Source organism: Myodes glareolus, chromosome 7, assembly GCF_982192425.1.
Source record: "Myodes glareolus chromosome 7, mMyoGla1.1, whole genome shotgun sequence".
Taxonomy (NCBI): Eukaryota; Metazoa; Chordata; class Mammalia; order Rodentia; family Cricetidae; genus Myodes; species Myodes glareolus.
The window spans coordinates 104,439,509-104,449,211 of NC_142032.1; the positions used below are offsets into that span (position 1 = coordinate 104,439,509).

Here is a 9,703-nt window from a genome sequence, read left to right on the forward strand (position 1 = left end):
CTTCAGTATAATCACAGTCTATAATTCCTGGTAAAATTTTAATCCCTTTAAGCACAGAACTACTACCCAAGACTATCCCCACTGAGCCCTCTGGAATAGGTCCAAATACTCCAGTTCCCAAGGCCTGTACACCTATTTGTGGGGTCAATACTACCCGGGCAGGGGTACAGAGATCTAGTCCTGCACTTCCTGAGGTGCCTTGAACAAGATCACAGACAGTGAGGCGTTTCTTTGAGGAATGTATCTGATGGGAGCAGCTGGTCCGCTCACGGCCCCATACACTTGCATTTTGGGGGCCTGGGGCTGGCCCCTTCTCCCATTTCCTGACACGGGGATGGGATTTCCTTGACTATCAGTCTTAGAGTGACAGTTATTGGCCCAATGTGCTCCTTTTTGACATTTTGGGCAAACACCTGGATTTCTCCTGGATAGATAAACTGCCCCTTTGGCAGCAGGGCAGTCCCTTTGGAAATGTCCAGGCTTTCCACAATGAAAACAATTCCTAGATCTAGCTCCGCCTTGACCTTCCCTAGAGGCAGGAGCAATTACCTGACCCACCATGGGAGTGCTATCTATGTGCCTGCATAAACGGATAAAGTCATTTAAGTCTCCATTTCTATGGGAGTGCAAAACCTCTTGGCAAAATCTGTTAGCGTTTTCATTGACTAATTGCTTTATGGCTGGCATAGCTGAGCTCACATCCCCAAAAATATGACTGCACACCTGTAAAAGGTGTTCAATAAACTCAGAATAAGGTTCTGAAGCTCCGTGGAGGGTCTTAGAAAGCTGTTCACCTGCTCCTTTGTTAGTCAAAGTTTTCCAAGCTTTAATGGCCGCTGCAGCTATCTTAGCATAAATCACAGGATCATATGCAAACTGCGCTGCTAAGCCAGCATACTGCCCTTCACCAGTTAACATGTCAAGGTTATGCTGGGGGAAACCCGTGATGACGTTATTCCATGTGGTCTTTTTGCAATTTTCCTGCATATCACCTCTCCACAACAAATAATCTCCCCCGAGAGACAAGCCCTTCAAAGCTGCATCCAATCACTGGGTGCGAGGTTGAGCTTTGCAAAGGATTCTAATAATGCCACAGTGAAAGGGGCATGTGCTCCATAGGCCACAAATGCTTCTTTTAACTGCTTAATATCCTTAAAGAACAAAGAGCTATGCTGCCTGGTTCTTTGTTCTTGCAGATCAATAATTTCTCCAACAGTATAAATTTGCCTCTCCCTACTTAGACTGTTTAGTCTGTCTTGAATCTCTCGAATTTCCGCCTCTATATCTATAGGGGCGGAAGCAGTAGTGCAAGGATTAGAGGTGACAAAAAATGTTTTATTGTGGCAGAGGTCTCATCGAGAGATCTCTGTTTGCTTCCTCACTTTCCTCCTTTTCTAACTGCTTATTTAAAAGTGCTATCTCCTTTTCTAGAATTTCTTCTTCCTCTTCTATATCCCCAACACTCCTCACTTCCTGCTCCACAAAACTCTTAATAGAACTCACAGATTCTGCTTTCTGAATCTCCTCAAGGGTTTTGTTCAAAATCTCTAATTGCTCTTTTACTTTAACATCATTACTGAGAAGAGCATCTCTGACTAAGCGCCATAGCGAAAAAATTGCTAGAGGGAACACTTCTGACCCTCGCTCTTTCAGTGCATTTTGAAGGTCAGCCTTTACCTGTTCCCAATCAGTGATATTAATATTCCCTGCGTGTAGAAACCAGGGACTAAACTCTAAAACCGTCTTAACAATCTCTTGTGCCATCTCAACATTAATACCGGTGCCTTGTTTCTCCAAAAGACCTAACAATTGGCCTGTTAACCAGCCTTTTAACACTGGAAGAGAAATATTTGCACCCATTAGCCAATACACCCTCACCACTTACTGGTTGGCCAGCCTCCCGAGGGCGACCTCTCAGGGATCCTTACTTCCCAAAACTCGCAGATGGGTCCCACAGACAAGTGCCTGACTGTAGTTGCTTCATATCCCAGCGGTACCACCCGATTCTGCATCACCCTCTTGGTATGGTTCGCGTGCCTCCGTACCAATCACGAGTTTTGGCAATGGCCTGGAGATTGAACAAAAAACACAAGAGACCTGGGTCATTTGACTAGAGATCAGCGAAATGCCAGTTTATTTAGCTAAATTCAAAGCTAATATACCTTGGCCCCAGTAAAGGAATTCCCTCCCAGCCAGAGGGGAAACTGGTGCCGTATGGGACCTGGCGCCATAGGGATTCCTTCCCAGGCAGGGGGTGGAGAGCAGCGACAGCAGTGGAGAGAGAACTTAGGACCATGTAGGAATTCTCCTGGGCAGGTGGGAAATTACCAAAGATGAACACTGCCCTACAGCTAAATCACCAGGCAATAGCAGAGTGAGCACAGGAATTAGCAGGAAGCTTTAGCTGGCTGACCAGAACTGTCCTCTAGATGCACCCCAGGGTGTAAGAAAAAACTCGGGCCCTACAGAGGGAGCCATGTGGTGACCTACACATAGCCATTAGTACCATTTTCTGCCATGGGGAAAAACATGAGCAAGAGACTGGCCCTGGGTTCTGAACTTACTTTGTCAAGGAAACCTTCCTCAGGAGTAACGAGGATCAGTATTCTCTGAGTGTGCCCTGTTGCTGAAGCAGTTTCATGTTAGTTATTTCCTTGAGATTAGGTATCTATGTAGAGTGAAGCACCTCACTGCCCTTAGCAGAGCTTGACAGATAACTTGATGTTTAGAAAGGTCCCAAAGTCTTGTGCAAATAGCCCACTAGGATGAACACCTAGTCCATGTGTCAGCATGCCATTCTGTGTCCTGCTCAAGAGAGCCCCAGCCCCACCAAGTTTCCTGCTGCCCTACCCCTCTTCCACCTCATGGAAGGAGGCTGCCTCCACTGTTCTATGCTGAGAAATCTGCCCAGTACTGTTACTGTGGGAGGAGAGAGGAAGAACATTAGTTGTTTGATTTGGTTTTAATGAAGTTAGGCTAAATAGTTTAGTCTGGGCTGGAAATGTTGACCTGAAACACTGTCCTTCTGCTTCTGCCTCAGCCTTCTGGGCACTGGAATGACAGGTGTGTGCTACCATGCCCAGCAGGATTCTGTGCTTTGTTTGTTTGCTTTTATACACTCTTCATCCTGTTGCCCAGGCTATCCTTGAATTTATAGCAGTTCTCCTGCCTCAGCCTTCTAAGTGTTGGTGTTAGAGGTGAGACTCACCATGCTTTGCTCCACTGGTTTTGAGAACCAAAAGCAGCTCATGCTTCTATTCCCCAGACACATGGTGCTGTCAGGACCAGGGGTGACTTCTGGGGAAGCAGCTGAGCCAGAGTCCTTCAGCCAGTGCCAGAGATGCATCCCAGGGGCTGGACTTGCCCCTCCTGCCTCCTCCTATTTGGTGGCTTTTGACGCAAATCACGGGACTTTATGCTGCAGACTGTAGCTTCTAGTGTTTTGCTTGCCATCTCTCTCCAGGGCCCCAGCTAGCCCCACTCAAACACACAGTCTGGAACCCGACCTGGGTCAGACCCTTCCTCTGTCATTGCTCCCACCAGAGGAACCAGACCTGTACTGCTGTGCCACAGTCTGGCTCCTGATCAGTCTCAAGTTGCAACCACCCAAACAGGCAGCAGGAAGAAGGATCTTCCTGAGTGGCCTATAGGAACTGAAAACCAGGTTGTGTGTCCACGGCTTCCCTATCTATAGGGGCTATACCAGCAAGTCACTTGGGTCCTCTGAAAAGGGTTGGACACCTACAGAAAATAGCCCCAATATCACCTCCACTCTACATATGCATGCTTTATCTGTCCCCTTAGTCCCTTCTACCCAAAAGAAAACAGAGATAGTACCAGAGGAAGGAAGGAGGCAGTCAGAATGACCCTAAGGTGAGTGTGTGGGCCCTGGTCTGACACACCTAGTGCTGTGTGACCCTGAGAAAGTAAACCCCAGCCTCTCTGGAGGGCTTGGTGCTGACATCTGTAGAGGGATAGCATGATGCTGCTGTGTGTGGAAGGCTTGTTGTCCTCCCCATGCTCAGCCAGCACTGCCTATCTATCACCTCATAGTGACCCTGGTCTGTAGTAACCAGAAGAGTAAGCTGAGCAGAAACAGTTCTCAGGCCAGGTGAGTAACAACTTTTCACTATATCTGTAGGAGACTACTACATTCCTGCAGGTGTTTCCTTTTTGTCAGGGAAGCAAAAGTGATATCTTGGGCCAGAGCTGAGAAGAAATAAATACCTCTGCTGAGATGTTCCCCTAAGGGAGCAGAGCAGAAGAAATGGATACTTCTGTAGTGATAGTTTGTGTTTAAAGCAACAAAGCTTGCCTGAAGATCAGAGTGCAGAGCTAAGCCCCTATAGGTCAGGCAGTGGTGGCACACACATTTAATCCCAGAACTCAGGAGACAGCAGAAGATGGATCTCTGTGAGTTCAATGCCACTCAGGGATACACAAGATTGAGTCTGTCTAAAAGAGAAATAGACCACACACAAAAGGTGACCCCAGCCTTTAATACCAGCACAGGGAGGTGGAGACAGGAGTGATACAGCTGGAAGGAGAGTGAGGAATGTTAGGGGCCATTTTGGGCCTCTCTTTTATCACAGGGCCTAGAAATAGAAACCTAGGGAGACAGAAACTTAAACATTGTGTGCTAGTCTTAGAGGCTTAAGTTCAGGTAAACACCACAGAATGTCCCCATTGTCTGCCACTTATCACAAACAGCAGATGTTCTAACCACTGACCCTGCAACTTCCTCTGCCTAGCTGCCGAGTTCCTCCCTCCCATGCCCCTTACCCGTGCTTGAGTTCCTCATTGGAGGACTATATAAGACTTAATGCTTGTTTCAATAAACGAGACTTTGACAACAGAACTCTGCTTGGTCTCCTTCTTCTCCCCCACCCATGATTCTTTCAGGTAGTGCCTCTTCAGACCCTGAATAACTGGACCTGCTGGATGGGTCAGAGGAATATAGGATGGGAAGAGTCAGATCTCAGGATAGTCTGAGGAGACAGTCTGAGGACAGGATTGCCCCTTTGGTTTGAACATTGGTAGAGGTAAAACATCTATTTAGTGACTGGTAGCAATGTTCTGATCTTTCAGCTTTCACCTCCTAATATGTGACTCTGGACTTTATTTATTAAGAATAATTATAATTTGTGCTATATACCTCTGCTGGGAAGCTCCCTTGGAAGGGTGGAGCAGAGCTCAGCTGTACCAGTGCTCTCTAAGAGAGCTGCAGGATCTCTACATCTGATGGGGAGACCATGCCTCACCATACCCCAGATTTAGGTATAGCCTGACTTCCCAACAAGTCAGGATACCTTTTCACTCACAGCTGTAGGTGTCAAGGATACCTCCTTTCACTGCTGTAGGTACAGCCTAACTTCCCAACAAGTCAGGATACTGTTCCCAAAGATCTGTAACACTTGCAGGTATAGCCTTACTTCCCAACAAGTCAGTGTAACTTTCCATCTGGAGCTGTAACACTTGTATTGTGTCTACCCACTGAATATGCCAGAAGCCATAGCCAGGTGTTCATAGTCAGCCATCAGTCATGCCATGATGTCAGCAACCTCCACAAATAGCTAGGCCAAAACATCTGTGGTGTGTAACCTCTTGGGGGTCTAGGGAAGGGAAGTGTGGATGGAACATGTGGAAAGGAATCAGACTAGGCAAGGTAGGCACTACCTAAGAGATCTGTACCAGTAAGGAAAGGGGCATCATGAGGGAGATTCAAAGAGCTCACACACTCCAAGGCTGGAGAGATTAGGACAAGAGGACCTGGCTATGGCTTGCTTTCCTTCTTTGGGTGACTGAGCTCTGCTGTTTGAAAGGCCCTTCCAGGTCCCTATTTTTTTTTTACCTCAGAGACATCTGATGTAGGAATAGGAGCATGGCCTTAGTTTCCTTCCAAGCCATCTCCATTGCAGCATGTGTAGAGGGTTAGTGCCAGGGTAGCTTCCACAACATGCACTCATGAGTTCCAGGAAAGTATTCTCAGTGGCTTGACCCGTCAGCGGTATATGGTAGGCCAATGGTGCCTCTAACCAGATAACAAATGCACTTTCCAAGCCCACTGAGATGGGTCATCACTCCCACAAGAATCATCACCAGTCTCCATTTGTGCATACCACGATTGGCCAGTCTGAAACTTTTGCTGGTCAGGAAAATACATGATTCTTGTGTGTGAGAGTTTGAAAGTGAAACTAAATGGCATGTATCTGTTGGATAGCAAACACAGGCATTGGGATCCATTCTTTCTCTCTCTCTCTCTCTCTCTCTCTCTCTCTCACACACACACACACACACACACACACACACACACACACACACACACAGCCAATGAAGGATTTTTAGGGACAGAGAAAGAGTAAGAAAGAAAGTGAATCAAGACAAAACAAAAAACACTGTCAGCCTATCTTCCCAAAGCCCGAGTATCAGTGTGGGTGAGTTCTTTTCTCTTCGGTAAACTCTGTGAACACATAACTGACACATGGGAAAGAATACTGCTCATAAGCACACATCTTGCCAAATTGTCAAGACCAAACATTTTACATCAGTGACACCCAGAAGGAAAGACTGTCAACTGCCAGAGTTCCCACCACCTCTCATTTCTTACTTCTGCCACGATATCCGTGAGCTTGGTTCTCTTACAGGCCTTTAAAAGTCTTTTCTGGCTCCTACAGGGCTGTCAAGGACCCTAAAATAAGAAAAGAATCAGGCAGAGTACAATCTAGGCAGACTGTGAGTCCCCTGGGCAGTACTCTAAGTCTGCAGCCAAGTGGCACTTACCTTCCATTGGGCTTGGTTTTCTCACCCAGGCAGTTTCAGGAAGGACCTCCTGAGAGCCTATCTATAGAAAGCCAACACCACAGCTCCCAGGAAAAAGTGGTATTATATTAGAGTTTTGAGCCAGTGCTCATTTGGCAGACTAAAGAAAATGAACAAAAAGAAGACTGATTTGTGCCTATTATGCATTACGTATTTGAATGTGGTATTGAGCCCCAACATCATCCACTCATGCATTCATGGCTTTATATTTTTAACATGGAACTTCAAAGAATCATCCAGCAAGCTTACATTCCAGTCCATTTATGGCACCCTCTCTGAGCCCCAGCTAACAAGCTTGTTCTTCCACTGTCCTCCCAAGCTCTGTAATTGTTACCTTCAGTCCAGAGTAGATTCTCCTGCTTCCAGAGCCCAGAGGTGTCTTCTGATCACTGGAAAATGACTAGATCACCAACAGTATAAGTCCCTTGCCTGTCACTCACAAGTCATCTCCTCTCTGGTCAGGGATACCCTAATCCTGGCTCCAGGTTTGAGATTCCATTGGACTCACTTTTCCCCTTTCTGGGTGCCACTGCCTTAGAATGTGACACATGTGAGGGTGTCAGCACTGCTACCTCTGTGACCCTGGGGCAAAATCACTGCCATTTGCTTCAGCCGTGGATTTTGGCAGCATGCAAGATAGGCACAGAGGCACAGGGACACTTGGCTGAGAGCAGTGTACAAGGTCTGATTTTGGTCACTTACTTGACCAGGATCTCTGACTCCTGATGACAGGAAACACTGCTGGTTATAAAACATTTCTGTGAGAAATACAGTTGCTGGTTGCAGGAGAAGACGCCCTTTCAACCTAACTAGGGCAGAGCAGATTTCTACAGGGCACCCAGATCTTCACAGAGTCAGGCCCAGCACCAGGAAGTGAGTTGCTCTTTACTCTCCAGATGCCTGATCATTTAGGTGAGCAGTCTCGAGCCCTGGAGTAGCTCCCACCCCATCAGGGCCTCACAGAATGTCTGAGGACAAGCTCCAAGCTCCCAGAAGGAGGTCTCAACCAAGGATGGGGGCAAGAGTCAATCTCTGAAAACTACTGTTCCCTAAGCCTGCTTGATTGAAGGAATATTTTCTTGCATGTTGGCAAAGGGTTAAACTGTAGGTTACACAATGGAGGCAGAAACAGGAGGCTCTTGACTGGGGGTCCTGACTGGACTGGCTACAGGGTTAGCCCCAATCACAAACCCAACCACCATCAAAAAGCAACAACAGCTTCTTCTTCTTCTGGAAAACACCAATGGCGGATGATGCCGGTGCAGCAGGAGGGCCCGAAGGTCCCGGGGGCCCAGGATTAGGAGGCCATGGCGGCTTCCACGGAGGATTCGGTAGCGGTCTGAGGGGCCTGAAGGGTCTGAGGGGCCGCAGCCGTGGTCAAGGCCGTGGCTGTGGCCGAGGCCGCGGGGCTCACGGAGGTAAAGCTGAAGACAAGGAGTGGATTCCCGTCACCAAGCTGGGCCGCCTGGTTAAGGACATGAAAATCAAGTCCCTAGAGGAGATCTACCTGTTCTCCCTGCCCATTAAGGAGTCCGAGATCATTGACTTTTTCCTGGGAGCATCCCTAAAGGATGAGGTTCTGAAGATCATGCCTGTGCAGAAGCAGACTAGGGCAGGCCAGCGGACTAGGTTCAAGGCTTTCGTCACTATTGGGGACTACAATGGTGACGTAGGTCTCCGTGTTAAATGCTCCAAGGAGGTAGCCACTGCCATCCGAGGGGCCATCATCTTGGCCAAGCTTTCCATTGTCCCTGTGCAGAGAGGCTACTGGGGGAACAAGATTGGCAAGCCCCACACTGTGCCTTGCAAAGTGACAGGCCGCTGTGGTTCTGTGCTGGTGCGTCTCATTCCTGCCCCCAGAGACACTGGCATAGTCTTCTCTCCTGGGCCCAAGAAGCTACTGATGATGGCTGGCATTGATGACTGCTACACATCAGTCAGGGGCTGCACTGCCACCCTGGGCAACTTTGCCAAGGCCACCTTTGATGCCATCTCGAAGACCTACAGCTACCTGACCCCCGACCTCTGGAAAGAAACTGTGTTCACCAAGTCTCCTTATCAGGAATTCACTGACCATCTAGTGAAAACCCACACCAGAGTCTCTGTTCAGAGGACCCAGGCTCCAGCTGTGGCTACCACATAAGGGTTTTTATACAAGAAAAATAAAAGTGAATCAAGTCTGTTAAAAAAAAGCAACAACAACAAAGGAAGACTCACATTACCTGGTTTTAAGTTGGTTAGATGCCTAGTCTAAAACTAGTAATCAGGACCACATGTTCTTGGCTAACAGCTATACAGGTGTGGATTAGAAATGGGTGCACTTGTCTGGTTAATTGATTTGTACAAAAGTGCTCATACTGGTCAGTGAAGGAAAGATAGTCTTTCAGAAGGTGATGTGTCCCCATGGCGATCTTTGTGTGATGGTTCATACCTTGAGTGTGAGTGGCTCCTGTGGCAGAGATGCCATTCCCAAAGGTGTAAACCATGTCATAAACAGCAGCCACAAACTTGCTGGCTGATGAGAAAGCAGGAGCCTATAGGAACAGAGGATGGCCTGTGACAATCTGGGCCCTTGCTCTTATAACTGCAGGCAAATGAGTTCTGCCAGCAACTCAAATGAACTGGGAAGTGTGTTCTTTGTCACCAGGCCTCAGAGGAGAGAACACCACATGGCCACACCCTGGATGTGGTCTGGGAGAGGCTCAGCCACACAAACGTCTGAGCCCCAGGAACTAAGATGACAAGTGTGTATTTATCAAGTGAGTAAGAGTGTGGTTATTTACCGTGTGGCACAGAAAACTAGTGACTCCACATGTCACACCAAGCATGAACCTCCACCTTATTTCAGAGCAGATTGAGAATTAGTGCAAGATGGTACATAGGC

At 47.7% G+C, this 9,703-nt stretch overlaps 1 pseudogene; it reads left to right on the plus strand.

Annotated features, from left to right (window-relative positions):
* The first annotated feature begins 8,062 nt into the window (after positions 1-8,062).
* Positions 8,063-9,005, plus strand: LOC148121581 (small ribosomal subunit protein uS5 pseudogene; annotated as a pseudogene).
* Positions 9,006-9,703: the final 698 nt, after the last annotated feature.